The sequence below is a fragment of the Protopterus annectens genome, chromosome 3.part1 (genome assembly GCF_019279795.1).
Source record: "Protopterus annectens isolate FY-2018-M chromosome 3.part1, PAN1.0, whole genome shotgun sequence".
In the NCBI taxonomy this organism is placed as follows: Eukaryota; Metazoa; Chordata; order Ceratodontiformes; family Protopteridae; genus Protopterus; species Protopterus annectens.
The window spans coordinates 630,566,926-630,586,705 of NC_056732.1; the positions used below are offsets into that span (position 1 = coordinate 630,566,926).

General features: G+C 40.9%; 1 long non-coding RNA gene across 1 annotated transcript in view; it reads left to right on the top strand.

Moving 5' to 3' along the window:
- The first annotated feature begins 5,599 nt into the window (after positions 1-5,599).
- The window catches only part of LOC122798231, a 210,170-nt gene continuing 195,989 nt past the window's right edge, over positions 5,600-19,780 (top strand). Inside the window, exon 1 of the long non-coding RNA XR_006364233.1 lies at positions 5,600-5,637. This is a non-coding gene — a long non-coding RNA (uncharacterized LOC122798231). The remainder of the gene's footprint in view (positions 5,638-19,780) is intronic.

Here is a 19,780-nt window from a genome sequence, read left to right on the forward strand (position 1 = left end):
TCAGCTTTAGAGAGTGAAATAGTTTTTGTAGAGTCACTATTCTGGTTTTTATGCAGCTATGCATCTTGATTTTGCCCAGATTTTCTTTATTTAAGAAAGGGAGAGCTAAAGGGTTGAAGTTCAGCGATTTAACATAGTTATTGTAGAGTATGACCCAAGCTGAATGCCATATAGTGGAATCCTTATTGAATGTAGCTATGTTAAGTATCCTACTGCAATTTATAATTTCGTAGTATAGTTTAAAATTCGGCAATCCTAGGCCTTCTTGTTCTTTTGGGTATGAAAGTTTGGTGTAACTAATCCTAACAGATTTACGGGACCATATAAATTTCAAAAGGGACAAGTATATATTTTTGAAGAATTTGTTGTATAAAATAATATTTGTGGCATTGAAAATATAAAGAAATCTGGTGAGTATGTTCATTGTAATGATTGCTACTCTAGCAAGGAAGGGTAATTTAAGATTGGCCCATCTGTTTAAATCATTTTGTACATTCGACCATAATCTAGTAAAATTACCCTGGTAATATGTGGTAGGTTCCTGAAAAAATGATATTCCTAGATAATGGAAATGTTGTTTAATATTTATACCTTTAGATGATATTATATTGGGGTATTGAGCAAACATGTTAATAGGGAAGATTAAGGATTTATCTCTGTTTAGCTTGTAGTTTGCAAATTTGGAGAAGGTATCAATGGAGGACATATGTTTTTCTAGATCAGAATTAGGTAAAGTAAAATAGATGTTTAAGTCATCAGCATAAGCTGATAGGGGAATTTTAGTGCTGTATAACAAAGGAATGTGATGAAAGGTTTTCTGTTTTATTAAAAGGAATAAGGGTTCAATGAATAAGTTAAATAAAAGGGGAGAAAGAGGGGATCCTTGCCTTGCACCATTTTTAATGTTGATCCTAGATGATATTTGTTTATTTATTTGTATAACAGTGTATGTATTAAAGTAAAGAATTTTAATAATGTTAATGTATAGGTTTGGTATATTGAAGTGAGGGAGAATATCAAACAGAAAGTCTGTGTTGATTCGGTCAAAGGCTTTGGATGCATCTATGGCTAAAGTGTATATAGGGATTTTTTGAGAATAGATAGTGATATCATAGCTTCTAGTGTGAGAGTGTGATCAACTGTTTGTCTATGTAGAATAAAGCCTGATTGTTCAGGTGATACAATACTGAGAATGACAGCTTTAAGTCTATTAGCTAGGATTGTGGCCAAGATCTCCATATCCATGTTAACAATAGAAATAGGCCTATATTTCCAGGGTTTTTTTGTGTCAGAATTAGGTTTTGAAATAAAGATAGTTCTAGATGCATTTAGGTGAATATCTTTTATTCCAGAATGGATAATATGGTTAAAGAGCTGAAGTAGGACATTGGAAATTTTAGATGTGAAGCATTTATAGAATTCAGCTGTGAAGCCATTGGGGCCAGGGGATTTGTTAGGTTTCAGATTGTTAATAGTGTAGGTAATTTCTTGTTGTGAAATTTCCCTGGCTAGGATATCTTGTTGATCATTACTAAGCCTGGGAAAGGATAACTTGTATAAGAAGTTTTGTAGCTCTACTTTGTCTATAGGACATTCCGGAGGACTATAAAGTTGAGAATACAGTGATTCAAAGAGGGTGAGAATTTCTTGTGTATTCTGATACAGTTTCCCTTGATATGAAATTTCAGATTTAGAAGAAGATGGTTTGTTTTGATTTAGGATTCTGGCTAGGGAAATTGGGCCCATTCAGAGTAATTGGCTAAGGTTTTTATTTCTTGAAAGGAGAGATTCTCAGCATGTAAAGCTATGAGTTTCTCTTGTAGTTGAATTATTTCATTCTCAGATTCAAGTGAATAATTTGTTTGGATTTTGGCTTCTAGCTTACTTATTTTACCTGCTATGGATGATTCATTCTTGTAGTGTTTTTTTATAGTAGGATGCTTTATTAATAAGAAATCCTCTAATCATTGCCTTTATGCTGCCCAGGAATAGTCTAAGGAAGATGATTGGGAATTTAAAGATTGAAGGAATTGATCTAGGTGGGACTCAACTTCTGTGAGTATGTCTTCTTTCTTTAGAAGATTGGAGTTTAACTGCCACCAAATACCTATGTTATTTGAGGATGTTTTAGAAGACCAGTGAATAGAAAGGGAGATTTTTGAGTGGTCTGATAGAGATCTAGGGTCAGTATTAAAGGAGATGTCAAAGTTAGTGAGTATTGAAGAGATTAAGAAGAAGTCCAACCTAGACCAGCTTTTGTGACAATTAGAGAAGAAAGTGAATTTGTTATTGTTTGAGGGGCCATTTTGATCGATACAGGGATCAAATAAGTTGTAATCTTCTTTTAGTTCAGATATAGTTAAGGTAGTATATTTATTATAATTAGCATTAATGTTGGTCCTATCTGTCATTGGATCTTTGATAGAATTCCGGTTACCTCCCACTATGTAATAATGATAGGAAAAGATGAAAGGATTTTATAAATTGTCATGAGGAAATTTTGTTGTTCGGTGCATGGAGCATAAATATTAATAAATAAGATAGGTTTATCTAGATGTGTATAATGTGTAGTGAAGTAGCACCATCTTCCCTCTTTATCGGAGTCGTAATTGATTATGTCTTGTTAGAATGGATTTTTGATAATTATAGCAACCCCTGCGCTATTAGTTTTTGCCCCTGATGCAATGGTATTTTAACCCATCGTCTTCCTCTATCCTGTTCCCACTGGTCATTAGATAGGTGAGTTTCTTGGATGAATATTATGCTTGATATAGATTTAAACATCAGATGCATAAAAAGTTTTCTTTTCTTATCTGCCTGTAACCCTTTAATATTCCATGATTCTAGTTTCATTATTATTTATTAAGTAAAAGATTATAAACGGAGAATGTAGGACTAATTGAGAATATATATATGATAAACAAGAATGCTTGGGCATAGATAAGAATCCCTTCCTGCTCTAGACCCGTGCCTAACCACCACTCATTAAGCCCAGAAGAGATTGGGATATTAGATATTGAAGCAGCAAAGTAATACAAATTGCATAAAACTTGTAACCAAAGTATTACAATGAAACTAATATATCCCAGAGCGAACAAACAATATCTACAGAATCTAAAATGCATAACAATCCCAAACAGATTAGAAAAACAAACTCATAGCTCAGCCATCTTGAATTTTTACTGAGAGTTTTATATGTGTATCTAAGTGTTAGCTGTATCCCTATTTGATGAATAACACCAAATTCTATTAAGTGAGAGAAATGTTTCAACATGTGTATAGAATTTCTCTTTTTGAATAAAACCATATCCCTATCCATTAAGCAAGGGTTATTGGTGATAAGTTAGAGTCTCCACTTAGATGTTTGTGTGTAGGTTTAGTGAAAGTACTTAGTAAGTAGGTATAAGGCACATCAGAGTCAAAATAGTAAACCAGAGCAGCAGTCTAGATTTTTCAAATCAACAGGAAGACTCATGTCAATAATGATATACAGTGTTCAGAATATATGCAATATTTTCAGAACTAACTAGTTTGAAACATTGTAAAGATATACCTTACAATTCTAGTCACCTTAAATGGAATGTTAATACACTCCACATAGTGTCAATTAGTTGTATATATATGCCTTTTCATTGTCCATGAAGTTAGCCAACATTTATTTATACAGGAAAAAAAAATGTTTTTCTTTTTTTTTTTCCCTTCCTTCCTCTCTTCTCTCCCTTGTCTTTTTTTTTTTTTTGACTGTGCCAGTAACCAGTTATATCAACAGTTATTCATATATTCAACACATAAAATGACACTCATTATAAAATCTGTCATGACTATTAACATGATGTTACCCAGTCCTAGGATTAGAATAGGGGTATGCCAATAACTATTAGATCGAAGTGGGACCAAGGCAATGTGAAGGTGATTTGTAATTGTACCAATATAGAAACTTCAGTACTGCCCACACATTGCAAGCTTTACATAGTTTTAGTAAACAGGCTACCCTCATTATTTCCTGTGCGGAGATATCGCAGGTGTTATGAGATCAGTAGCAGGTTGCTCCTCTTTTATGAAGGACCTTTGTGAACTGAACCTGTGGTATTATTCATTAAATATCTAAGCCTTGTCTAAGTACGGTTAAGGGGATGCACATGAATCTGCTATTGAAGTACTAGGCCTTTGAAAGGCTTCCATTCTGCCCAACTGCACAGCAAATGTAAAATATCCACGTACCTGTCGCTCGAAAAGGCATATCATAGCCTCGTTTTTTTTTTATTATAAAAAAAAAAAGAAAGAAAACCTTTAATCACTGTGAAAACCAGGGAGGATTGACTGAAAATAAGATGAACCGGCCCCTTTAAAGTTTTAGGGACGTTCCTCCATGATATGTAGCTTTATTTACATGTGCTTGTTTCTTTAAGGCACCAAGGAATCATGGGAGAGCAAGGGTCAGGGAATGTCACTGTGCTGAAGATCGTGGTGAAAATGGAAGTTGTAGTCCTTAGTTAAAGTCCCAGAGCCATGAGGAAAAAAGGCCTGCATCACAGCCTGCGATCACCCAAGAGGAAATCCAAAGGAATTTGGTGGGTCATGAAGAAACTGAATAAATCTTCTGTAGTCCAATGCAATCTCTCAGGTGTGGGATGGATAAATAAAAAGGAGAGTAAAAACCGAAGTAAGTCAGCGGTTTTGTTGTGCTGGGTCTGGACAGTCGTTAAATGCTTTAAGAAAAAACGAAGTAGCTTCCTTAGTGTTTACTGCAGATAACTTGTAGCCTTGATGATGAAAAATCAGTGTGTTTGGGTACTTCATCTGAAATTTTATCTGTTTTTAGATTAAATATGCACAGAAGGGTGCCAACTTTTGCCTCTCTGTTTTTATCTGTGCAAGAAGGTCAGGTGATAAATAGATTTTGAATCCATTCCAAACAATATACTTTTTTGCTTTAGCTGCAAGTAAAAGTTTGTTTATGTGCTGGAAATTTAGAATTTTGGCATAGGCAATTCTAGGATTTTTTTAGGTCAGAGGATGGTCTAAGGGCCATGTGAGCTCTTTCAATTATTATCTGATGTATAAAGGGAGCATTGTCTAGAAATAAAGCAAAAATAGAAGTGATAGTTTCTGGTAGGGTATTATGTTCTATCCATTCAGGTATACCTCTTAATATGGTATTGTTGCGCCTGGATCAGGCTTCAAGGTCTAAATGTTTCTGTTGCAGATCCAACATAGTTTTGGCATTGGAATTATGTTATTTTTTGTAACTGCTCTATTTTAATTTCATTATCTAAAACTTTTGCCTCAGTTTTGTCAATTTTTGTAAGTATTCTGTCCATGGAGTCCTCAAAGGTTTGTAGTTGAGCAGAAAAGTTTTGTATTGCAGTTTGTATAAGCTGCAATGCCAATTTTAGATCTTCCATATTAGTTGAGTCTGCTTTCATTTTGCCAGTAGGTTTTGTAGTTTCCTGTTGTTTTCCTGTTCTTACCCTCTTGGATAATGTTTCTTTTTCTGGAGATGCAATTGTAGAGTATTTTGCTTTCATAGTTTGAGTCCATATGTTCGGGATCCTGTGACATAGTCGATTTTCTTGTTTTGCTTGATTAGGAGATTGAAGGCCAAGGAACCCCAGACCTCATGGACAGCACATGCAGGTAAGGCAAGGAAAAACCTGCTGCAATCTTCTATGTATACACTCCTCCTGCTTGTTCCTGATTCCGTATGTGGTAAGAAAAGTTATTTCTTTGGTCCAAAGTTAGGTTATTAACCATGTAAGTTAATTCTCTCAGGCTATCCAAAGGTAATGTTTAGTGCTATGATGCTGAGCTATGATCTAACACTGTCTATAAGATGGCAGCCATCTTAAACTCCGCCACTCTTAATTCTTATCTTCCTTATCTGTAATCCAGGCACACTTTAAAATGAGGAATGTGCTAGACGTTCAAGTGTACATTAGTAATGTTTTTCACACATGGTCTGAGGAGGATAAGCTATAAAATATTTGGGTTTGATTTTCAAATGCTGTTTATCTTTCCTTTTCTCTCCCAACTTCATTGTAGCATATGCATTATTTTGCTGTTTATCACGAGACCAGGATTGGCCCTTAACTAAGTCAATTTAACTTGCATTCCCCTGGTGAAAGGTATTTAACTGATTACATATCTGCTAGTTGGGAGTGGCTGCATCTAAGCATTTGCTTCTGGCTCAACATCAAACCTTAAGAGTAGAATTTGTCCAATACCATTGGCTTCAATGTGCCTGTCTGAACAAGCATGTATTTAATCATAGGAAGTCTAGCTAAACTATAATGAAGCAGGGTGTCGTGGAAGGCTGAAAAGCCGAAATACACAACAACAACCATTAACAACACTGTTTTCAGTGTATGTTCTGCACACATATGCATGGCCTGCTAACTGGAAATTAAATATTGTTTCACATTAACAGCGCATAGGATTGCCTTAGAAGTACAGGGTTAACAGCTGTAAGAGAGGTCCTGTAGTGTGCAAAAGTGACAAATTTAAATTTTAATGACTCTTGTCATATTCATGCTTTTCATTATGGATGATCAGTGTGCTAAGAAGTTGTAATGCATTATAGTGTTACTAAAATAAGTTGCAAGATCTCTGGTTTGAAGCCACACAGATGCATTTTGATAATTTCATTAGTCTTTGCATTCCAGCAATGAAAATAACTGTAGCATTTATATATATATATATATATATATATATATATATATATATATATATATATATATATATATATATGACTCAGCTTTCCCAATCAAAAATACAATTGTATTTTGATCTTTAACGACTACGCAAACTAAAGGTTCAAACATGTTCTAGTCATCACACGATACTGTCCTGTTCCTATTCCCTTCTTCTGTTAAGAACTCTGTCTATAAATTGTCATTTTTGCACAGGGAAATGTTTGGAGTGATAGCACATATTTTACTGTTCATGCTTTTATTTTTTGTGTTAGTGTTATTGGTTTCTTAGTAGGCCTGATCATGTATTCAGATCTTGTCAGACAATGACACTGAAATCCATTTCTGAAATAGTAACTTGGCTTCTAAATGCTTAACACTAAAAACATGTAAAATGTTAAGTTTTCAGAATGTATGCTACCATATGTAATATTATATTATGTGCTCCTTTGGTTTTGTCAGAGAAATTTTTTTACCACTGTCTAACACAGTATTTTAGATATGCAGGAGACACATTTCCTGAACTTGAACTTGAACATAGGATACAGGTGGGTTGGGGGTAGGTAAATCTGAAGATTCCTAAGAATGCCTTTTTTTGTCACAGGAGGCACAGGTTAGGATTCTTTCTGGTCTTTGGTAGCAACATTTACAACTACAGTTTTCTCAGCTATAACATGCACAGTTGTCTCTGGTATCAAACATGTAGGAGCATATGTTCTGTTCAAGAAATCTGCTTGATCTGAAGTAGTTTACTTAATTTGCTTATCAACCTGTGGGTCTTCAGATCCACATCAGATCCGACACGGCCATATTTTCCAGCTATGGCTCTGAGCTCCATGCTCCTCCCCTTACCCATAATGCCTTCATGTCTCCCTTCTCCCTTCAAATCTCATTTGCTGCCTGAGAGGAAGCAGCATGGTCTGAGCTCCAGAGCATTTGTGAGTTTTTTCTGAAGTAGTAATTTGTCACTTTTTGGCCTTTCTTTATCTCTTTCAACCCTTTTCTATACCTTCTCGGGGTTCTCTATATCACAAAAAAGTGAGTAGGCTTTGCTATCTTTCCTCCCCTCTTTCCTTTCTGCATGGAGCTTGTGTGTTGGGCTGGCTAAGGCATGGCTGATGCCCCGAAGCCTGGCTTCAAAACATGCACAGAGTGCAACCATAAGCTTTCTCTGGCAGATGGCCACACTCTGTGTGTGGTTTGCTTGGGGGTGCCTTACCACCAGTCCCCCTGTCCCATTTGCACTGGGTTTAATCCCAGGGTATTTAAGGGCAGGCGGGACAAACTGATCCTTAAGGGCCTGTTGCCTTCTTCTGGTGGGACTGAGGTCCCATCTTCTCCTGTTGGGAAAGTGGCTGCAGCTTCATCTTCCCCTTCAATGGCTTCTGGGACTCACCCTCCCACCAAGAAGTCCGGGGAAGGGGATAAAGCCAAGAAGGACCGGCCTTGCAAGCGATCCCCCTCACTGCTTGATGTAGGCCGGCCCTCCACCGAATGTTAAGCCTGTTTCCATGGCAGTGACAACTCAGCTCAGGTCCCCCAAGTTCTTACCTGAGCCCGAGGTACAAATGAGCCGGTCACCCCCTAGGCCCCCCCCCCCACCAGCTTTCCTGGCCTACTTCAGCAGCATCCTCCCCCTCTACTCAGAGCTTGTCTGAAGTGGAAATTTGAAAAGATGATGTGGAGATTTATCCACTCTCAAATTCAGATGAGGGTCTTGCCAGGACCTTCTCCCACTGGAGCAGGCACCTTCCAGACATTGTTTAGACCTATCACTCCTTCTCTAATCTGATCTGCGGTTTCAGAGTCATTGGATCTGAGGACGATCGGAGGCAAGGAGTCAGCTCCAATGGTACCCTGTACCTCGATGCCAGCCAGTGCCTTGACTGTGTCAGATCTGACTAGATCAAAGCCGAGCTCTTGGAGCAATAGCCTTGGGGTCGGATCTGAGGGAGTGCTCTCTGCTCTGAGCTTGTCTGAGAGAAGCATTCCCCTCAGTGTCTCAGCTCTGGCTCCCTGGTTGGATCAGGGGTGAAAGGCTTCCACTAGGACAGCCCAGGAGGTCTGTTACCCCTTGGCATTCGATGTGGTGGAGAGGGTTCTCGCAGGGTTGAGGCCTCTGACCATATCATCTTCGGTGTCCATCCAGACCCCCCTGGCCTTGATTCTGGTTCTGGCCATTTTGCCCTCTCAGGGACAGCCCACAGCTGTAGTCCCCAGAAAGTTCAACCCTTGGAACAACCAGCTTGTGAGACCTCCCCAGACAGTCCCCTTGAGGAGCCCCCCCCACAAGCATACATGTAAAGGGAGGCACATGGACTCTCCTCCAGAGTCCCTCATGGAAGACATGGACCTGGATGAAGGGAAAGTTTCCCAAAAATCACCCGCCTGAGGATGTCTTCTTTGGAGACATCATGGAGATCCTTCACCAAAGGGGGGGTGATCCGCCCCAAAACCAACCTCTGATGAGTCTGTGTTTCTGGAGGCATTCGGCTTGGTCCCATCTACCTCTTGGGTGTCCCCTCCTGCTGATTCACTTGTGGATCTGATAACATCTAGGGCATGGAAGAAGCTGGACACCATAGAGCCAATACCCAAGCACCCAAAGTCTTAAGTCCCCCCTGGACAAGTTACACTGGCACAAGGGGTCCCCTGTAGATGCTATGATGGTGGTGGCGGCCACCAAGAAGGAACTTGCCCAGGAGAGCTCCACGTTCCACCCATCTGAGAGTCGAGATCATTGGATCGCTTTGGGAAGTTACTTTATGCTTCAGCAACCTTCTCTGTGAGGGCGCTGACCTACATGGCACATGTCATCTGACTCCAGTGAGATCTGGTCAAGGAGATTACTGAGTCGACCCCAGGGTCCATGTCAGCAGAGGACAGGAAGCTGTTCAGTACATGAATGGCCACCCTAAAAGCTGTAGCCAACATGTCTATGTGTTTGCTTTCCCATGCCATGGAGGGAGCCGCACGGGTGGCGGGGGTCAGGTGTTGCTATCTGGTGTAATGCCTAGTTCTGCTTATGTCAGTTCTCGGAGTCCTTCAAGGAGTCTCTTACCAATGCCCCTTATGATGGTTCTTTCCATTTTGGGAAGATGGTCAGAGAGACTTTGGTCCAGAGCGAGAAGGATGGGAAGACCCTATCTGCTGTTGGGATCCAATTCTCACTGCTTCAAAGGTACTTTTCCAGGAACCATTGAGGCCAGAAGAAGATGTGGTGCCCTAGAGGTAGAGGGGGTCCTAAGAATTTAGGGTCCCAGGAACCTTTCTCAGATAAACCCAGGCAGCAGCCCTGAGGGGTTGCCCGGCTGTCCATCTCTGGAGGCAGTCGGGGGTCGCTTGTTGCTACATCCACTAGTATGGGAGTCCATCATTACAGATCAGTGGGTGCAGCTAGTCATATCCAGAGGATATTTTGTTCCATTCAAGAATCCTCCCCCATGCAACAAAGTCCTCCTGAACATTCCACCCATGCAGTGGGAAGAGGCAGCAGTGCAGGTAGACTCACTGCTAAGAAAATGAGTCATCCAACTGGTCCCAGATCTGGGGTTTATTCTAGGTTCTTTTTAGTGCCAAAAAAGACGGGGACTTCAGACCAATATTGGATCTGTCCAAATTGAAACTATCAGTAACCAAGACAAAATTCTGGGTGGCCACGATTCAATCTATCTTGCCCTATCTGCAGGCCAGAGACTGGATTTGCTCGATCAACCTCCAGGACACGTACTATCACATCAAGATGGACAGGTGCTCCCAGAGGTTCCTTCGCGTCCAGCTGGGAGCCAATCATTACTAATTTTGAGCCCTCCCCTTTGGTCTCATCACAGCCCCCTGGGTGTTCACCAAAGTAATGGCGGTAGTAGCAGCTCACCTGAGGCTTCAGGGCATTCAGGTCTTTCCGTACCTGGACAATTGGCTCTTTACTACCCCTTCAGAGCATCTACTATGTCAGGCCAGGGAGTCCTTCCTTCAGCTAGCCAAAAGTTGGGCATTACAATCAATATGAACAAGTCTGTTCTTCTCCTGGTTCAGATTTTAGATTTCATCGGGGTATGGTTGGACACAATACAAACGAAGGTGTTCCTCACGTCAGACAGGATATGCAGCTTGAGGTTACACATCTTGTACATTCTTCAGACCCATTTGCCAACAACCGAAGCAGTGTTAAGGGCTCTAGGTTCCATGGCAGCCACGATAAATCTTCTTCCAGTGGTGCACCTTCATATGAGGGTGCTGCAGTGGACACTTTTGGTTCAGTGGTCACTGTTAGATCTTCCGTTGTCTTTACCAGTGAGAATTTCAAAAGTGTGCAGGGACTCCCTTTGGTGGTAGACTAATTCCCCAGATCTCCTCAAGGGACGTCTGTTTTAACCTACTTTCCCCAAGAACACGGTGACCACGGACTCCTCCCTACTGGGGGAGGGCACTGCCCAGGAAGGACAGTCCAAGGCATGTGGTCCCCTTCCAAGACCTATCTGCACATCAATGTTCTAGAGATGAGAGCAGTTCTTTTTGTGTTGCAGGCCCTTCATGTTCATCTTCCTCTGGGAACGATTGCAATTCAGACGGACAATATGTCAGTGGTCTGGTATGTCAACAAACAAGGGGGAAACCAGATCTTATCCCTTTTGTCGAGAGGCCATGAGAGTGTGGGAATGGGCAACCTCCACCGGCCACTTTCTGATGGCAGTGCACATCCCAGAATGATCCAACATTCTACTGGACAGGCTCAGCAGATCAATCCTGATGCCTTAAGAGTAGTCTCTGAATCCTTCAGTAGTGGAACAGATCCTTCTAGAATGGGGTTGTCCTTGCTGAAATCTCTTCACATCTCCTTCCAATGTGAAATGCAGTGAGTTTTTCACTCTGAACTCCCCACCTGGAGCCCCCAGAGATGCTCAGATTCATGCTTGGCCTTCCAGGCTTTTTTATGCATATCCTCCTCTTCCCCTTATTTAGAAGTTTCTACAGAAAGCCCAAAGGCTGGGGAGCACTGTGATCCTCATTGACCCATTCTGGCCTCAACAGGTCTGGTTTCCCTTACTAAGGTCTCATCTAGTTTTTCCATCATGGACCTTGGATCGAGTCCCAGATCTGCTTTCACATCCCTCTGGGATCACCTCATCCAGATCTGGACAGTCTGAAGCTCACTGCTTGGCTGCTCTGGTTCCCATGATTATTAGGACTCCCGATCTGTCATCTCCTGTTAAGTCCATTCTGGTAGCGGCTCATAAGTCGTCTACCAGAAAGGTCTACTGTTGTAAATGGAAATGCTTTTCTATATGGGCCAGTCAGAGATCTCTGGATCCTTTCACTGCTGCGCTTTTGGCAGTTTTAGATTTTCTGGCTAGCATTTTTCAACAGGGTGCTAGTTCCTCTACGGTGAAAGTCCAACTAGCAGCCATCTCTAATTTTCATGTTGGGGTAAACATGTCTTCATTGGCTTCCTGTAAACTTTGTAAAACCTTTCCCCAAGGTGCCTTTCTTCTCAGACCCCCGGTAAGGATCCGATTCCGCCGTGGGACCTCACCTTACTGTTGCAGGTATTGGTTTCTCCCCAATTTGAGCCTGCAGCATCTGTGGATCTACAATTTTTAACCTGGAAAACTGCCTTCCTGGTTGCCATCACATCTGCTAGAAGAGTGTTGGAGCTTCAAGCTCTTTCTATCAAAGTGCCTTATATGATCTTTCATAAAGATAGAGTGTCGCTACGCACTAAACCGTCCTTCCTTCCTAAGGTAGCGTCGGAAGCCAATATTAATCAGACCATTAATTTGCCAGTATTTTTTCCTAACTACCAGAACAAAGGGGAATACAAATTACATTTACTGAATGTACATAGGCAGTTGAAGTTTTATCTTCATAGAACTAAACCATTCCACAAGTCTGATCAACTTTGTGTGTCCTATGCCAAGCCCTTTTTTGGTAAACCTAATTATAAAGTGACAGTTGCTCACTGGATTTTACAATGCATTGGCCAGGCTTATTCAGAAAGAGGTTGTCTCTACCAGGAAAGTGAAGGCTCATTTGAGCCGATCTATGGCTATGTTGGCGGGTTTTTGGTCTAGGATCTCTCTGGATGATATTTGCTCGGCTGCTACTTGGGCCTCATCTCACACCTTCCATGAGGGCCTCCCAAGAGTTAGGTAGCTGGGAACTCTGTCCCACAGGTTGAAGAGCAAATGAAGTAAACTACTTCAGATAAAGAAGTTATGTACCCATCATAACGTTCCATCTGAGTAGTTCTACTTCATTTGTCTTCAACCCCCCCCTTCCCCTAACCTTATCTTTTGGGATATGACATGTCCTTTGTATCAGATGGTTATTGTTGGGATCCTTGGTCCTGTCCAGGCTAAGGTTCTTTTTGTGATGATTGGTGATTGATGATAAGGTGTCATTGGGGTGGGTGTCTGATACCTCTTAGGCAGAAAACTTGATCTGAAGGGAGACGGGGGCATTATGGGTGAGGGGAGGAGCATGGAGTTCAGAGCTATAGCTGGAAAATGCGGCCGTGTCAGAACCAATGTGGATCTGGAGACCCACAGGGTGAAGACAAATGAAGTAGAACTACTCAGATGGAATGTTATGGTGAGTACATAACTTCTTTATTTTCAAGTTCACAGACTGGTTCAATGTCTCTGCATCATGCTTTGCTTTTATCAGCATGCTTTCTCACAGTAAATCCATGACAAATGGCCATGGTACAAGGCACAGATGATAATCAACTGTCATTGACTGTGGGATCCTTGTAGAGTTATAACTGTATTTCTTGACTTAAGACTTAATTTCCAGCTGCAAAACTTCTTAACTTTGTATGCTTTTCAAAAGTATATTTCAGATCCTGCTGTATTCTTTTTCCCTGGCTGATAAAACAAAGTCAAATGTGGATCTCTGCCATCTTGACATTAGCATTTCTGCTGAAAGCAAACCTGTCGGCATTTGTAAGTAATCCTGTAAATGAACAAGAACCATGTCAATCTTGCTTCGATAGCTGCACCTTCCATTTTCTTTACCCATTCCTTCACAATCTCTTTTTCAGGACATTAGTTAAAACATGAAATGGTACAGTAGTTTCCTGAAAAAGTCCATTTGCCTTTGTTATGAGTTCATATTTCTTGCTGGTAAAACAAGATCCATTGTGAGAAATTAACATTTTTGAGATACTGTTAGATGAATTGGTATTCTCCAAATTGTCCAGAACTGTTTCAGAGTTTTTCAATGGTTGCCTGCAATGTATCAGAATACATGGCATAGAAACCCACCCACTTCACATGAGTGTATATTATGACTAGAATGCTTTTTGTTTCAAATGGGACAACACAGTCCACACCTAGATTCTCAGTCCATGTGGGTAGGGTGTAAAGGAACATTTGGTTCCTATTAGCTGTTTGCTTAACATTAATCAGCAGCTTTTCTTCCTTTTCCATATTCTGATCCACAACAGGTTACCATAATATGCTGTGTCTTAAGTCTTTCATTTTGGTAATTTCTAGGATAAGCAGGAATTACAACCATCTGAAACTTTAGATCTAGATATGTTAAAAACAATGCAAACACTCACTACGCAAGCTGAAAAACAGCGATGGATAAACGAGGAGCAATCCTCGAAAAGGGGCTGTACATCTCTAGAGAGGGAAAACCGATACTACCCTCTAATTTGTTTCGCTATGCAGCATTGTTGAGCCATGGGCAGTGCCATGTCTCAACAGGGGGGATGGTACAGCTGGTGAACCAGGTGTTCACAACGTACGGATTTACAAACTACTCTAAAAAATTTTGTTTGATGTGTCAGATTTGTAACAAACATCATGCACAGTGAGCGATAAAGCCCACGCAAGGAAGTTTCCCAACACCACCATATCCGTTTCACACTATTTGTATGGATTTCATAGAATTGAACAAATGTGAAAATAAGAAGTATTGTCTTGTCATTGTAGATATGTTTTCCAGATGGGTGGAAGCCTTTCCAACTAAAAATCCAGATGCAGCTACGGTGGCAAAAGTACTTGTCAAGGAAATTATTCCTAGGTTTGGTATTCCGGAAAGAATCTACAGTGACAATGGTACACACTTTGTAAATCAAACTATACAGCAGTTGAGTAAGCATTTTGGTATTTCTTTAAAAAAATCATTGTGCATACCATCCGCAATCTGCAGGGCTAGTTGAAAGGCATAACGGTATACTAAAAAACAAATTGAGAAAATTAATAGCTAAGACAGGAAAAACTTGGTTGTACTGTTTACCCCTGGCACTGTTGAGCATGAGAACTGTCCCTACAGCTAAAGGATTGACTCCTTTTGAAAAATTATTTGGAAGGGCTTATTATACACCCCAGTGGAAACTTCTCATGTCATCAGACCAGGAAGCTGATTTTACACTAGCTGAATATATGAAAAAGCTGTTGAGTTCTAAACATCTGTTGCAGTCAAATTCTGTTTGAGATAGAAAACAAACCAAAACATCAGAAGTGGCAGTGACGCCAGGAGACTGGGTGTGGATCAAAATTATCAAGCGAAAAAATTGGGCTTCGCCAAGGTGGGAAGGTCCCTACCAGGTGCTTCTTTCGACACCCACTGCAGTCAAGATAGCAGAACAAGCTTCATGGATACACCTGATGCACTGCAAGCTGGTTAAGAACTTTGAGTTGGACAAAAATCTTACCTCTCCATCGGGGCCCTCAGCACAAAGTCTGGCTACAAAGGGGTGGTCAGATCAATAGGACTGATCCGCCTCAACCCCAGTGAAAAAAACATCGGTGCTGAAGGTCCTATTAGGGCAGAGAGTAAGAGCACGTGTCCAAAGTAAAAATGACTGAATCCAGTAAGATCCAAATACACCTACTTGGAAGAGCCGGAGAAAACAGAAATGCAAAACATCCATTTCCACAAAAGTATTGCATAACCATCCTGTTGACTGTACTAGTGACAATAATCTTTTTGTTGTGGCCATTCCTTTTCTCAGCCACACAAATTGAACTGAACAAGCGTGCAGAGTGGCACCCAAACTTTAACACTTACCAGGCAATCAAATATGTGTGTGCAGAAACCTTCAATGTTTCGAATTGCTGGATTTGCACAGCTTTACCAACAGCATACGGGGGTTACTGTTAACTTCAGTTCCCCTAGGAGCCAACAAGACCTGGGAAAACCTAATTCATGATACATCAGATGTCACATAACAAGATAAAGTAGCATTGCACTTGTCTGTTCAACAGAAGGAAACTGTGTGTTTTTTATAAGAATGATACAGTCAAGGTGGGTTGGAGCAATTGCAATGTGACTGTTCCCTATAGATGCTACACTAAACCTGATAACATCGGATCCTATTGCAACACGACCTATGATTCATTTGTTGAACTGATGCATAGGACAATTGGTAAAGTAAAACATAATGCTGACCTCTATAAGCAACTGTCCATAATTGACAAAAAAATGTTTCATGCAGAGTCAGGGTATAGTAAAGTTACTACTAAAGTAGAAGATTGTTACTTTATATGCGGTAGAAAAGCATATAAATGGCTACCCGAGAATTTGTCCGGCAGTTGTCTTTTGGGGTACCTGGTTCTGGCCATACGACACACAGCAGTTCTACCTCAAGGGAAAATTCGGAATGTTCGAGAAATCAAGAAGCCTGTCAATCCAGTGGGGCAAATCAATGCGCACTGGAAAAACCATCATGCTGTGGGCAATGGACTGTCACACATGGACTTGAGTGATACTGTTATATCGTGGGCAGGTGTACTGCCAGCATATGGAGCGACGAAATCAATCTGGGAACTGAGAAAATTATCTAAGCTTCTCGAAATAATGAGCAATGCAACCTTTTCTGCCCTAGAATTGGTGACTGATGAACTGACTGCCATGAGAACAGTGGTGCTTCAAAATCGCATGGCTCTTGACTTCACCCTAGCGGCGAGAGGAGGTACATGCGCTTTAATCCAGGAGGAGTGCTGTTTGTATATTCCTGACCACAAACACGAGATAGACAACCATCTTGAGGTGATTCAGCAGGTGTCAGCCATGACCAAACCAGGACCAAATCCATTGACGGACTTTTTCCAGAAATTGTTTGGGGGTTGGGACAGCATCCTGATGAACATTCTGATTGCCATCTGTGTAGGAATCATCCTACTGGTGGTATGTGTGTGCTGCTGCATCCCCTGCAGAAAAAGACTGATTAAAAATTTTGTAGACATTTTAGTTTCAGAAACCTTATACCAAGATGCTGAACTTGAAGAATTGCTAAAAAACTGAAAATGCTTTCATGAGCTTAAACTGAATGACTCTCTTAACTGCAAATCCTGAGTAGGAAGAGGTTAGGGGAAGAAAAAACTGTTTATGCTTATCTTGAAAAGTAGAATAAAAGTATTAAAAGGGGGGAAATGTTAGAAAAATATATAATAGTAATATGCATGCTTAGTGCATTTGAAGATCAAAAGGGTTAATACATTTATTCTGTTCATACTGCATGAATCTGCACAGCTATTAGAAACTTAACAAGAGACATTTCATTTTTGCTAATGTCATGAAACTTAACAAAGAGATATTTAATTTCTGCTTATACCATGATAAAATATGCAGCTGCTAGAAGCTTTGATAAAGAAAACAATAAATGCATGAAAGTATAAACCATAATCAACATTACTTGTACCAAAGCTAGAAATGTAACTTGAATCTAGACAAAATGTAACACATGTATTAGAACTGTACAATTGAAGAATTGAAAAGTTAAGGTGGGCTAAAATAAGCCCAAGGCCAGGTTGTTTTTCTCAAAATGTTTTTGCAAGACAGCAAATAATCCAACCATGTCAGCAATAAGTCTGGTAACATTTTCTGTGAAACACACAGAAAGCTGTGTCCAAGTACATCAGCAATAGAATAGTAACATTTTCTGTGTGACATGAAGAGAACTGTATAAGAATAACATACTGATCATCGAAGAGACAGACAAATCTTGTACCTACAATCTTTGTCTCCTTGCTGCAAGTAATAAAGGGTGCCTTGCTTAAACCTAACATGCATTGGTCTTTGAAGTTTTTTCCTTTTACATATATATAGCTAAACTGCAAGTATTTCTGCTTCTTGAACTGTTTTAAACTGTTTAAAGTTGTTTTTGCACCTGTACTTTTAAAGTTTGTCCTGTTTGTTGCATTTACCTGTTGAGGCTACACACTCAAGTGCGCTAGCCTGTGTTAAATATTTATTGCATTTTCCTGCTGTTTGTTGCAAAAAAAAAAACAAATAAATTATCCTTGTTTCCCATCTTTCCTAACCTAGAGTAGTCCAAATACAGGCTTTGCTGTATTCTGGACTTTTGGAAAGTTCCTGTGTTGCCATTTCCTTTCTTGGATTAAGGGAGGCTTCTTTGTTCACCAGTGGCAGTGGGGAGCTTAGAGCAGCCTATCTATCCCTGGAGGAGTGTTCCCAGCACAAGAATCTGGTAGTCTATTGGCCATTTTGGGCCAATTTCTAGCTCTTTCAAATCCCCTGTATAAAACCCGCTTTGGCGAGGTTTTGTGCTTATTACTACTCAGCCAAGCTCCTCGTGGTCCTGCAGAGTGGTGCTAGCAGCAGAGAGGCTAAAAGAGCGACTGCTAACCTGATAAAAGTGTTTTTTCCTGCTACTACCTGGGCGACTGTCCGATCTAGCTAAACTGCAAATATTTCTGCTTCTTGAACTGTTTTAAACTGTCTAAAGTTGTTTTGCACTTGCACTTTTAAAGTTTGTCCTGTTTGTTGCATTTACTTGTTGAGGCTACACACTCAAGTGCGCTAGCCTGTGTTACATATTTATTGCAATTTCCTGCTGTTTGTTGCAAAAAAGAAAAAAAAAGTTATCCTTGTTTCCCGTCTTTCCTGACCTAGAGTAGTCCAAATATAGGCTTTGCTGTATTCTGGACTTTTGGAAAGTTCCTGTGTTGCCATTTCCTTTCTTGGATAGAGGGAGGCTTCTTTGTTCACCAGTGGCAGTGGGGAGCTTGGAGCAGCCTATCTGTCCCTGGAGGAGTGTTCCCAGTGCAGGAATCTGGTAGCCTGTTGGCTGTTTTGGGCCAATTTCTAGCTCTTTCAAGTCCGCCTGTATAAAACCCGCTGTAGCGCGGCTTTGCGTTATTTTGTGCATAGCGCGGCATCGAGCAGCGCCGCTTATTTGAGTTTGAGCCTTGGAACTGATCTAGTTCTCATAATAAACACCCTATTCCTACGCTAAAGCCTAGCACTTGCTCACTAAAGCAATTATATAAGTCAGCACTAAAAATTAAAGCACTACACCCTCACAAACTCCCCTTGAGTAACTTGTTCCCCATTGGCCCTTTTTTTCAATTATAAAGGAATTCCCAATACTATTCTAGCATGTCCAAAGGTCAGTTGTCAATCTCCTCTCCGGTCCAGCTGGTGAACCTGGGAATCTTGAAGCAATGTTACAACTGCCTAATGTACACAGACAACCCTCTCCTCCTCCCAACAAATTCCAACACATGTGGGAGATGCAACCATATAGCCAAACTGGAGTCTAAGCTCTCTCAACTCAGTACTGGTGTAACCAGTCAGGAGGAGAAGGAAACCACACTCACTACAATTCCAGTCTCACATAGACCTATCACGACAGCAAACCAAACACATAAACTCACAAAAACATACTTGGAGGCTCTAAATAAAAATCTGCCTAAGCAGCAGAGACCTCCAAAGCAGACACCCAAGCAACCGCTACCCCATAACAAAATACGTGCAACACATAGCTCACAAAGCCAGTGTGCTGAACAGTCACAGCCCTTAAGGCTAAACAACACACCTGATACACTTGTAATAGGTGACTCTATCATCAGGCACACTGACGTCCCGCTCACCAGGCTGAACAAGGAGAAGATCACGGTGAGCTGCCTGTCGGGTGCTAGGATCCGCCACATAACACAAGCACTCGGGTCACTCCAAGGCAAGTACAAATATGACTCAGTCATTGTCCATGCTGGTGTGAATGACCTGAGACGTACCTCCCTGGACTACATGAAAAGAGACATAGAGGAGCTCTCTGAGCATGTAGCCCAGGCCGGTATGACCCTGACCTTGAGTAGCATCTTACCCTCACCAAG